We start from the raw sequence: 10,748 nt of genomic DNA, 5'->3' as shown, positions 1-10,748 counted from the left end.
CCTGGACATGTTGCCATTAGGTATAACTTAGTTTTTTTGGTGGGGGGAGTATGGTGTAGGAGCACCTAAGTAGGATAAGGGTAGACCTAGGGCTTCTTTGATATTTTTGCTTTTAGTGATTCTAGCCACATCACTAGTTCAATAAGGGGACTAACTCGGTTCTAGGGTGTGGATAGATAGATTGCAAGAGCCTAAAATGGCAATGTTGCTCATAGTTGCTCAAAATTGCTCATTTGGCTTAATAGAGCATTTTTGGGTTTTGAGGGCTAAATAGGTCAATTAGGTGTTTGGGGGACCTTATTAGGTGTTTTGTATCTATCTAAGGTATTTTTCATGGTTTTGTAGAAAATAGAGCAAGTTTAAGAAGCAAATATGTAAAATTGCAAAAATTGCTCATTCTTGCAAAGTTGACATTGACAACTTTTGCAATTTTCTTGCAAAATGAGCAATTTCTTCATGAGAGCTCTTCAACCACTAAATTTAGTTGGGAGTGTTCTTGGGAAGTCTTTATATGGAGAATCTTAACCTTTTCAAGGGGTTGGAAAAACTAGATTTGGTTGTGTACGAACTGTGCAAACAACATTCTTAATGACAATTTGTGTTTTTCAAATTCTTGGCATGTGTATAGACTAGTTTTGGTACTGTTAGTATTGGAAGAGTTAGTAGAAATTGTTTTGTGTTTATGTACCTAGTTTATTTGTCATTTTACCAAGCTTTGTGGGTTAGGGTTAGAATTTGTCATTTTACCAAGCTTTGAAACATATCAAAAAATGTTGATGCATCTTTAAAATCTTGAAAATCCTAATTATTTAGCATCACATGCATATAGGAAGCTTTTAACAGAGATAGATATAGAAAGAGATATTCAAGCTCAAGAAACATGTCATATGCTATTAGAACTTCCATTGGTGGAGTGCAGTAGAAATTTTGTTAATCTAAATGTCTCGTGTGAAGTTTTCAATCTCGTGGTAATCAATAATGATAGAAATAAGGAAGAACTCACAAAATATTTTGTTGATGGTTATAAAACAAGACCACTTTGTATGGAAGGTATCAATTTGATTGATGCAACAAGGTCCTAGATGTATAATTCTAAAAGAAGAGGAGATAATAAATGGGGTCCAAGAAAGACAATAACTATTGTTAGAGTTTTCCTAGGTATTTTTCTATTCCTCTGCAAGATTCTAATAAGTGGGTGGACTTTTGTTTGTTTGAGTTGTTACTATACAAACTTTTTCGTAATGTCGAGAGAGACATTGCTCATGATGATGATACTATAGTAGAAAATTGGAACTCACTAAAATATAATCCTTGGCATGTCGAAAGGTAAGAACATGCAGAAAATGATGAACCTTAAAGTGATTCAGAGATAGAAGACAATGGAGCCATTCAGGAAAATACTACAGAACATGAATGGGAAATAATATTTGGGTTACACTGTGGTCAACATATGCTAGTTTTTTAAATTGACATGTTGGGAAGAATAGATACTCATAGAAATACAAATTGGTGTAGTGAATTTCAAAGTGGAGAGGAGAGACAATCTAAGCAATAAACTTCATGGGTAAAAGCACAAATTCATGTCACCTTTTATAAAGGAAAAGGATCCCTAAACGCAAATTGTTCAACTTTAACAACATAAAAATGATATTTGTGTTTAGAATTTGAAGATGACATAAATTGATGAAATGTGTGAAATTGGATGCATTTTATGCCTATAATCTTTTTAAATTTCTTTAGTAAGAATGTATTATGTTTTAAAATTTTTGAAGTCCTTTTTTTAACTGTGAAAAATATAATGTGTAGTTCTCGCCAAACAAGTATATGCAAATCATCTTTTTTGGCTTTGATTTGACAACATATTATAGATGACATGTATAGCTAAGGAGGAAAAAAATAAATATTGGTTTTTGATGTATATTTTCTTTGTAATAAGTACTTGAGGTCAACTTTATCAAAAACCAACAATTTTTCCCTCTCGTCAAAACTTCCCTATCAAATCTACACCTTTCTAAAAATAAATCATATATTCTTGAAGATTACTCTCCTCTAGGGATAAATATAAATTATGACATTTTTTTATATGATTTACTATTTTTTTTTTTCATTTTTTGAATGAGCGTGTTTTCAAATGTTAAAATACCTACTTGTAATATTTTGAAATTATAACATATTATAATTATTCAAAATGCTATGAAATTTATATAATGATGACATTGACTCCAAGATCTACAAAAGGTACTTTTTGTTTTTGAAAAAAGTTGAGTTTTGATAGAGAAATGAGATTTGACCAAGCTAGGTTTAGAGATCCTAAAAGGTGACATAGATATGTACTTTTCCCCTCATACCTGTAATGAATTGAAAAACATGGATGTCTTAAGTATGATAACATTCCACAATGCATCAACTTTACAACTCTTAGTCACAACCAACAAAAGGCAATCAACATTATTATGACACATTACCATAGCAATCAAGTGGGCAATCCTTTATTTATGATAATTCAAGGAACAACAGGAATGGGAAAGTCTTATCTAATTGGCACCATCAATCAATATCTTTAGATGGCATCGATGGCAAATCCTTCTCCGCTTCTATTGCTTGCACCAATTGGAGTTGTAGGTTTCAATATAGGAGTGTCTACTATTCATTTAAAGTTGTGGATACCAATTACAGATTTTGCGCAACTAGAAGGGAAAAGACTTACAAATTTTCAACAAGAGATGAAAAATATCAAATATATTTTGATTGATGAAATGAGCTTCATTAGCCAAAACGTGCTAGAAAATATTAATTGTTGACTTAGACAAGCCTTCTCGCATAAATAAAACATTAGCTTTGAAGGTATCCCTTTCCTTACACCATATGGTGTTATTAATGTCTCCTAATTCTTATTAACATTAATCATATAGAATGCATATCTTGTGATTTTACTTTATGGGCGTAACTTACAATTTTGCAACTATCTTTTAGGTGTATCTATTATTTTAGTTGGTGATTTGGAGAAATTATCTCCTTTTAATGATAGACAAGCATATGATAGCAACAGGTGGGAAATGTTATTGTGGCAGGAATTGAAGGCAGTGGTTACACTAAATAAAATATATAGGCAAGATGGAGAAAATATCCAACAACAAAGATTTCATCAACTTCTCGTAAATATGAGAGATTTGAATCCACAAAGAGATGACTGGAACTTTCTCATGACAAGAACACCTATAAAATTAGATTTTGTAAGCAATGTTGAGTTTGATAAGACAACACATTTGTTCTCTACAAATGATAATGTTCGTAACCATAACATGAGGATGTTGTATTCTTTAAGACATCAAAGTTGCACATAGCCTTGCAACTAAGTTAGGGAATGATAATAGAAATGAAGATTTCTCAATTAAAGAACTTGATACTGAGTTATTGATTAGTAACAATGCAAGAGTAATGCTAACTATGAATCTATGGATAGAAGTCGATATTGTGAATGGATCATTGGCATGTATTAGAAATCTTGTTTATAAACCAAGAACTGCTCCAACTGAGCCACTGACATATGTTACAATTGAATTTGATAGTTACTTCAAAGTACCATTTTATGATAATCATCCGAACATAATACCAATAACACCATTGCAGAGGGGTAGGACTTTCCAACTACCATTAAGGTTGGCATGGGTGTTGACCATACACAAATCTCAATGGCTAACTCTTTCAAAAGCCACAATTGACATAGGTCCAAGAGAAAGAGAAAGATTGACATTTGTGGTTGTATCTTGTGTTAGGTCATTGGAAGGTTTGAGGATAATGCCACCCTTCACATATGATTGCTATGAGAAAATGAAAAGTGTACACATCTTTCAAAGAGAAAAGTAGAAGAATGTAGACTGAGAAGTCTTGAAAATCATTGATGTTTTGCAACATATTGTTTAATAATAAAGATTTATTTTCTCTCCTACATTACGTGATCATATTCATTAACTATTATGTTGTTATTCTTATTATGTACATTGATAGTTTATATTCAACACTTAATGTCAACTAAAATTGGATATGCTGAATGCAACATGATAACCTTATTATTTGCACATTTTAATAGTTGCAAGTACCATTAGGTTAAAATTTCATTATACTAATTCTCTAATTTTTAAATAATATATGATCATCAATTGGGTCCTTAAATTAAGGTAGCTATAACATTAATTCAAATTAGAAAGACCACTTCAATTGAAATAAATCATAATGATTATGCTTTATGACTTTCAACCAATACATTGCTACTCAATATTTGAAAAGTATGTTTGCGTATTCTTCACTATCTATGAATGGTCATAATATTACCATGTTTTCATGCCCAAAATTTCATTACAGATTCTAATGCAATATGGTTTTATATTGATTTTCTCTACACTTGATTATACTAAGTGACCTATTATGCTTTTCAAAACTATTATTGATTTAAAATGTATATCCCTCCAATTAAGTATATATGTGTTCTTTTTTGTTGGTGCTAATGATTTCAAAATTATTTTCCATGAATTTTTATAGGTATGGCAACTTCTAATAGACCATCAAGCATTGTCGACATGAGTCAAACTGCTTCTATAGGATCAAACCATTTTTTTGAGACACAGTTTGAGAAGTGTGCATGAATAATTAAACAGTTTTGTACAACTATGGTAAAAGCTCTTGAGAATTCAACTTTATCAATTGATCATGTACAAGAGGTGGAGATAATTGAGATGGAAGATGTTGCTAAATATGTATGTATGACATTTGCAAAAGTAGATGTGTTTCCACCCATGATGAAAGAGGTCTATGATGATCATTGTACAAACAAAGGTCATAATACAATTTTAACATCTGAAGAATATGTGATGTACTTAAATCATTATGGAGAAGCGTACACGTGGTCCATATAATGATTTTGCATCTTTCAATTTTCACTTATTACTTCATGTGAATAATTGGACTAGGAGATATAGTTCTCCTTTCATCTACATGTATTAGAATAATAACAATTGATCTCACTATTTAGTCCAAATTCTTCTCAAGTATACTTGCAAACATTTCAAACGTGTTACCTTGAACTTTGCATTTGTAGTATTAAAGCTTTTGCATGACATATATCACTACAATTTAGAAAGTATACTTGTAAACATTTCAAATATGTTACCTTGACCTTTGCATTTGTAATATCAAAGCTTTTACATGACATATATCACTAATATGTTGATCATTAAATTATGTATAAAATTGATGTGCTATTTCTAACTATTAACCTACTCAAAAGCATAGTATTCATTTTATACTCATTTTAAGTGTAATCATTACCTGAATAACATTTACTAGCCCTTTATTGTACACAATTCACGCTAAGCATAATTATCATCAAGCAATGGTCTATTTATAAATGTAACTAATAAAATCATAAAACTACTTAAGCAACATCATAATCCTTATATTGCTCTATTATGATAAGAGGCATGCATAACAAGAAGAAGATGCCCTCCTAAATGTAGCTCTAAACATAATCATAACCCTAATAATAAGTCTAAATCTAACCCTAATATTAAATATATGCCTAACACTAACTCTAACTCTAACTCTAACCATGGTCCTACTTCTTTCCCTAATCTTATCCATGATCGTGAGAATATACTTATTATTATATAGGGCACCTTATATAATAACAAATAATATATAAAATCCCAACCCTTACTCCCTTGGTAACTATAGTTGTGACCCTAAGAAAACTCCTAAATGTAACCCTTTCTCCAATCGTGTTTTCTAAGCTTTACATCTATCCATAACTCAATCAATATTATAGGTCCTAACTCTAACCCTAACCCTATCTCTAATGCTAACCATAGCCATAACTATAACTCTAACCCTAACCTTAATCCTGACTCAAACCCCTACCCTAACTCCCACCCTTCCGTTAACCCTAAATAAAAATATGCTCCATATAGTGAATTCAAATCTTTCAATTTTTACTTATTACTTAATGTGAATAATTCTATAGTAACCCTAACCTTAACTGCAACCTTAAATATAATCCAAACTCTAATAATTAACCTAACCCTAATCCTAATTGTAACCCATTATGTACCCCTATCTCTAACTCTAACCCTAACCCTGATCTTAACCCTAGCACTAACCGTAACCCTACCCCTAACTCTAACCCTAAATCTAATCCTAACCCTACCCCTAAACCTAACTCTAAATCAAACTCATACCCTGACTCTATCTTTAATGCTAACCATAACCATAACTTTGACCCTAACCTTAACCCTTACTCAAACCCTAACCCTGACTCCCACCCTTCCTTTAACCCTAAATAAAAATATGCTCCATATAGTTAATTCACATGTTTCAATTTTCACTTAATGTGCATAATTGTACCCTAACCCTAACCTTAACCATGACTTTAACTATAACACTGATGCTATGTCATGTCCCCAAATTTTAATGTAATAAATTTAATTTAATTAATTAATTAATTGGTCTTAGAATTTAAATAATATAACAAAATGACCTTTAATTAATTAATATAGGGCTTGAGTCAATAATATTTGTATTTGTGGTTATGATTGATTTAGAATATTTTAGACCCATTTTTTATTTTAACTATCTCTATAGATGTTTTCGTTGACTACCTTTGTAGACCCTCGAGAGTTCCTCCAAAGGGTATTTAAACATGATGTGTAGGTAGTAGTTGTTCTGCGATTTGGATTATTTCTTTGTACTATGAATTCTTGTTGGAATTCTGGATTGTACACCATTTCGGAAGTGAAAGATCTTCCCTACTTGACTTTCTAGTTTCAATGGGACTCAACCTTCACCCTATTCCATTCAAACTTCATGGCTCAACTCTAGAAAATTAGAGCATCATTATTGTTTACAAGTAACATTATTTGTAGAATCTATTTGTGTCTAGACTACATTTATATCTATCATTGTTTTGTGTACTGGCAAGATTGAATTCAAATTATTTCTAGCATAGATAGTGGTTAATTGTTTCCAACCCTCAGCTACCAAGCAATCACCATACGAATTCCTATCCATTTTGTATGATCATCCCACAATCACCACACTCACCCATGAACAACCATCATCCATACCCATTTCTCTGTCACCATTTAAACTTGCAACAACAACCGCACGGATCACCCTACATATCATATAATTTGACCATACGGTCCCTACTCTGCTACACCATATGGCTACACTCATTGATTGTATGACCCTTGGCTTACTACATCATACAACTGCACCCATTGATCATACAACCCCCTTGCTATATCGTACGACTCCACTGTCTTGTTTTGACTGTACAACCTACCTTGTTACTAATGTACAACCTCTACTCTTCCCTATGTATGGACATTGGGGATTACAGAAGTTGATTTGGATTTCAATGATGCATCTCTATAGAGAGGAAAGACACCCTTGGTCATCTTTTAGAAAGGAACATTACATGCCAACCCCATACATAACCCTAACTCTAATTATAAATTTAATCCTAACCTTAACCATAACTCTAACTATAACCCTAATGTTAACCCTATATAAAACCCTAACTATAATTATAAACCTAACCCTAACCTTAACCTTGATGTTAACTCTTTATATAACCCTAACTCTAATTATAAACTTAACCCTAACCATAACCCTAAATCTAAACCTTTCTCTACCCTTTTCTCTAACCCTAACCCTAACTCTAACCCTAACCCTACCCCTACCCTACCCCTAACTCTAACCCTAAATCTAACTCTACCATAATTGGACTTTAACCCTTACCCTAACTCTAACCTTAACCCTGACTCAAAACTCTAGCACTAACCCTAACTCTAACATTAATCCTAACTCAAACCCTAACTGTAACATTAACTCTAGTGGTTACTCTAAACCTAACCCTAACCCTAATTCTAACTCAAATTTAAACTCTAACTCTAACCCTAACTCAAAGCCTAACTCAAACTCAAACCCTAAACCTAACTATAATCCTAACCCTAATTCTAATGCTCTCTCTACCCCTAACTCAAACTATAATCCTAATCCTAACTCAAACTCTAATCCTAATTCATACTCTAACCCTAACCCTAACCCTAACCCTAACCTTAATTCTAATTTCCTAACCTTAACCCTAACTCTAATCTTAACCCTATTCCTACTCCTAAATCTAACTCTACCATAATTGGACTTTAAACCTAACCCTAACCCTAACTTTAATCCTAACTCAAACCCTAACCCTAACCCTAATTCTAACCCTAACCTTGACTCAAACGCTAACCCTAACCCTAGCCCTACTATAACCCCCTAACCTTGACCCTAACCCCAACCTTAACTCTAACCCTAACCTTAACCATGACCATAACTCTAACCTTAACCATAAACATAACTCCACCCCTATCTCTAACCCTAAATCTAACTCTACCATAATTGGACTCTAACCCTAACCTTGATGCTAACTTTAATCTTGACTCAAACCCTAACTCAAACCCTAACTCTAACCTTAACCTTGACTCAAACCCTAACCCTAACCCTAACCCTAATCATAAACATAACTCTACCCCTAACTCTAACCCTAAATATAACTCTACCATAATTGGACTCAAACCCTAACCCAAACCCTAACCCTTACCCTAATGTTAACTTTAATCTTGATTGAAACCCTAACCCAAACCCTAACCCTAACTCCAACCTTAATCCTAACTCAAATCCTAACCGTAACCGTAACCCTAGCCCTACTATAACCCTAACCCTAACCTTAACCATAACCATAACTCTAACCCTAACCTTAACCATGATCATAACTCTAACCCCAACCTTAACCATAAACATAACTCTACCCCTAACTCTAATCTTAAGTCTAACTCTACCATAATTAGACTCTAACCCTAACCCTAACTTTAATCCTAACTCAAACCCAAACCCAAACCCTAATCCTAACTCAAACATTAACCGTGACTCAAATCCTAACCCTAGTCCCACTACAATCCTAACCCTAACCCTGATCCTAACCCTGACCATAATGTTAACCCTAACCTTAACCATTACCATAACTCTAACCTTAATTATAACCATAAATCTAACCCTAACCTTAACCATAACTCAAACCCTAATCCTAAATCCAAGCTTAACCCTAATGCTAACCCTAACCCTAATTCTATCCCTAAGGTTAACATTAACTATAACATTAACTCTGTCCCTAACCATATATCTACATTTGACTATAATATTGTACATTACAATGTCCCAAAAATAAAATAATTTTTTTAAATCTAAATTAAACTCCATATATTAAATAAAAATAAAAGTGTTGAAGCATAATTTTATAGTAACTTTATACAACTATAATAAAAAATTAATTAACAATTTTATATAACCTTATCAAAATAAAAATTAAATTAAATTTTTTTCCTATTCCATTGCGATTCTTGAGGCGCCTATTTTCATAAATCCCAACTGCGGTTAAAATGTAGTGGTGAAAGATAAAAAGGGATTCTAAATTAAAAGTAAACTACTTTGTAATTAAGTTCTTATTTGTTAAACAATTATTTGTCATTAGTTTTAATATTTATATTAATTTGTCTTCAATATTTAACATTTAGGAAGTTAAAATCAATTTTATGAAATTGAATCAATAGATAAGTCTTTATTATATTTTATAATGCATAATGATGGATCCACCACAATTGTTATGTTTGCAATATGTTGTCTATATTGTGTTGCATAATGAATTAATAGTTGGATGGGCCATGATGACTATAATTTTTTTAAAGCTTAATATATATTTTATTTCTTTTATTTTCCTTGCACTATTCTTGGTTTTTATGTTAGTTAATATTTTTTATTAAGTGCCATATCTTTTTAATTTGTAGTAAAGAGTTATGTAAAGGAAAATAGTTCTTAAACTACATAATTAAAATTTTAAAATTAAAATCTACAGGTCCTCCTCCGTTAGATAGGGATTGTAGAGGATGAGAGCAAGGAATGACTTGTTAATTACCTCAACATGTTTAAAGCCTACATCCATCTTGGGATGGTTTTCGATAACATAGAGGCTTTGAACTTTTGCACTAGGAACTCAGAAAAGTCCAGCAGGGAGAAGTTCAACTTTGAATTCCCACCCAACTTTCAGTTGAAGAAACCCAACAACATATCAAAAGTCATCATGGTCTACTAGAAATAGGCGGCCTCTTAGGTGTTTCGTTGGCGTCTTCTCCTCATTTTTGTTTCCTTTTTGGTTGACCGTGAGTGTCCCCTATTTGTGTCCTATGTTCTCAGCTTAGTGGTATGTTTGTTCTTTGTTCTTATCCTGGTTTGGTTGGTGGTTTTTCCTTTTCCTAAGTATTCTAGGGCCTTCATCCAGTTTTTCTTTTCCTCCTTCCATTTTGTACTCATTATATATAGTATGGAAGGTATATAGTTTGATTTTATTATTCTCTGTCTGGCTCCCTTCGCTGCTTTAGGTTGCAGTTAGTGTGATCTTTGCATATTTGTCCTTTATACATGTATCTATCCTACTTAATAGATAAAAAATGTTGTTATATTTACGACTCATTTTTTCTAAATTCATGGTCTCTTATCTTGGATGCTTGGGAGGTTGCGTTCTCTCATTGATTCAGATATATGAGGATTTTTTTCTAGCAGTACATAGATTACGAGTTTAGTTTATAGTAACATTTTGTTTAATCGTATAGCTCGTAACTACTTTCCCTCTTTCTTCATTGGGTTAGATATATTAGACT

Source organism: Cupressus sempervirens, chromosome 3 (genome assembly GCF_028749045.1).
Source record: "Cupressus sempervirens isolate cs-2001-9-10 chromosome 3, ASM2874904v1, whole genome shotgun sequence".
In the NCBI taxonomy this organism is placed as follows: domain Eukaryota; kingdom Viridiplantae; phylum Streptophyta; class Pinopsida; order Cupressales; family Cupressaceae; genus Cupressus; species Cupressus sempervirens.
This window is presented reverse-complemented; position numbering follows the sequence as displayed.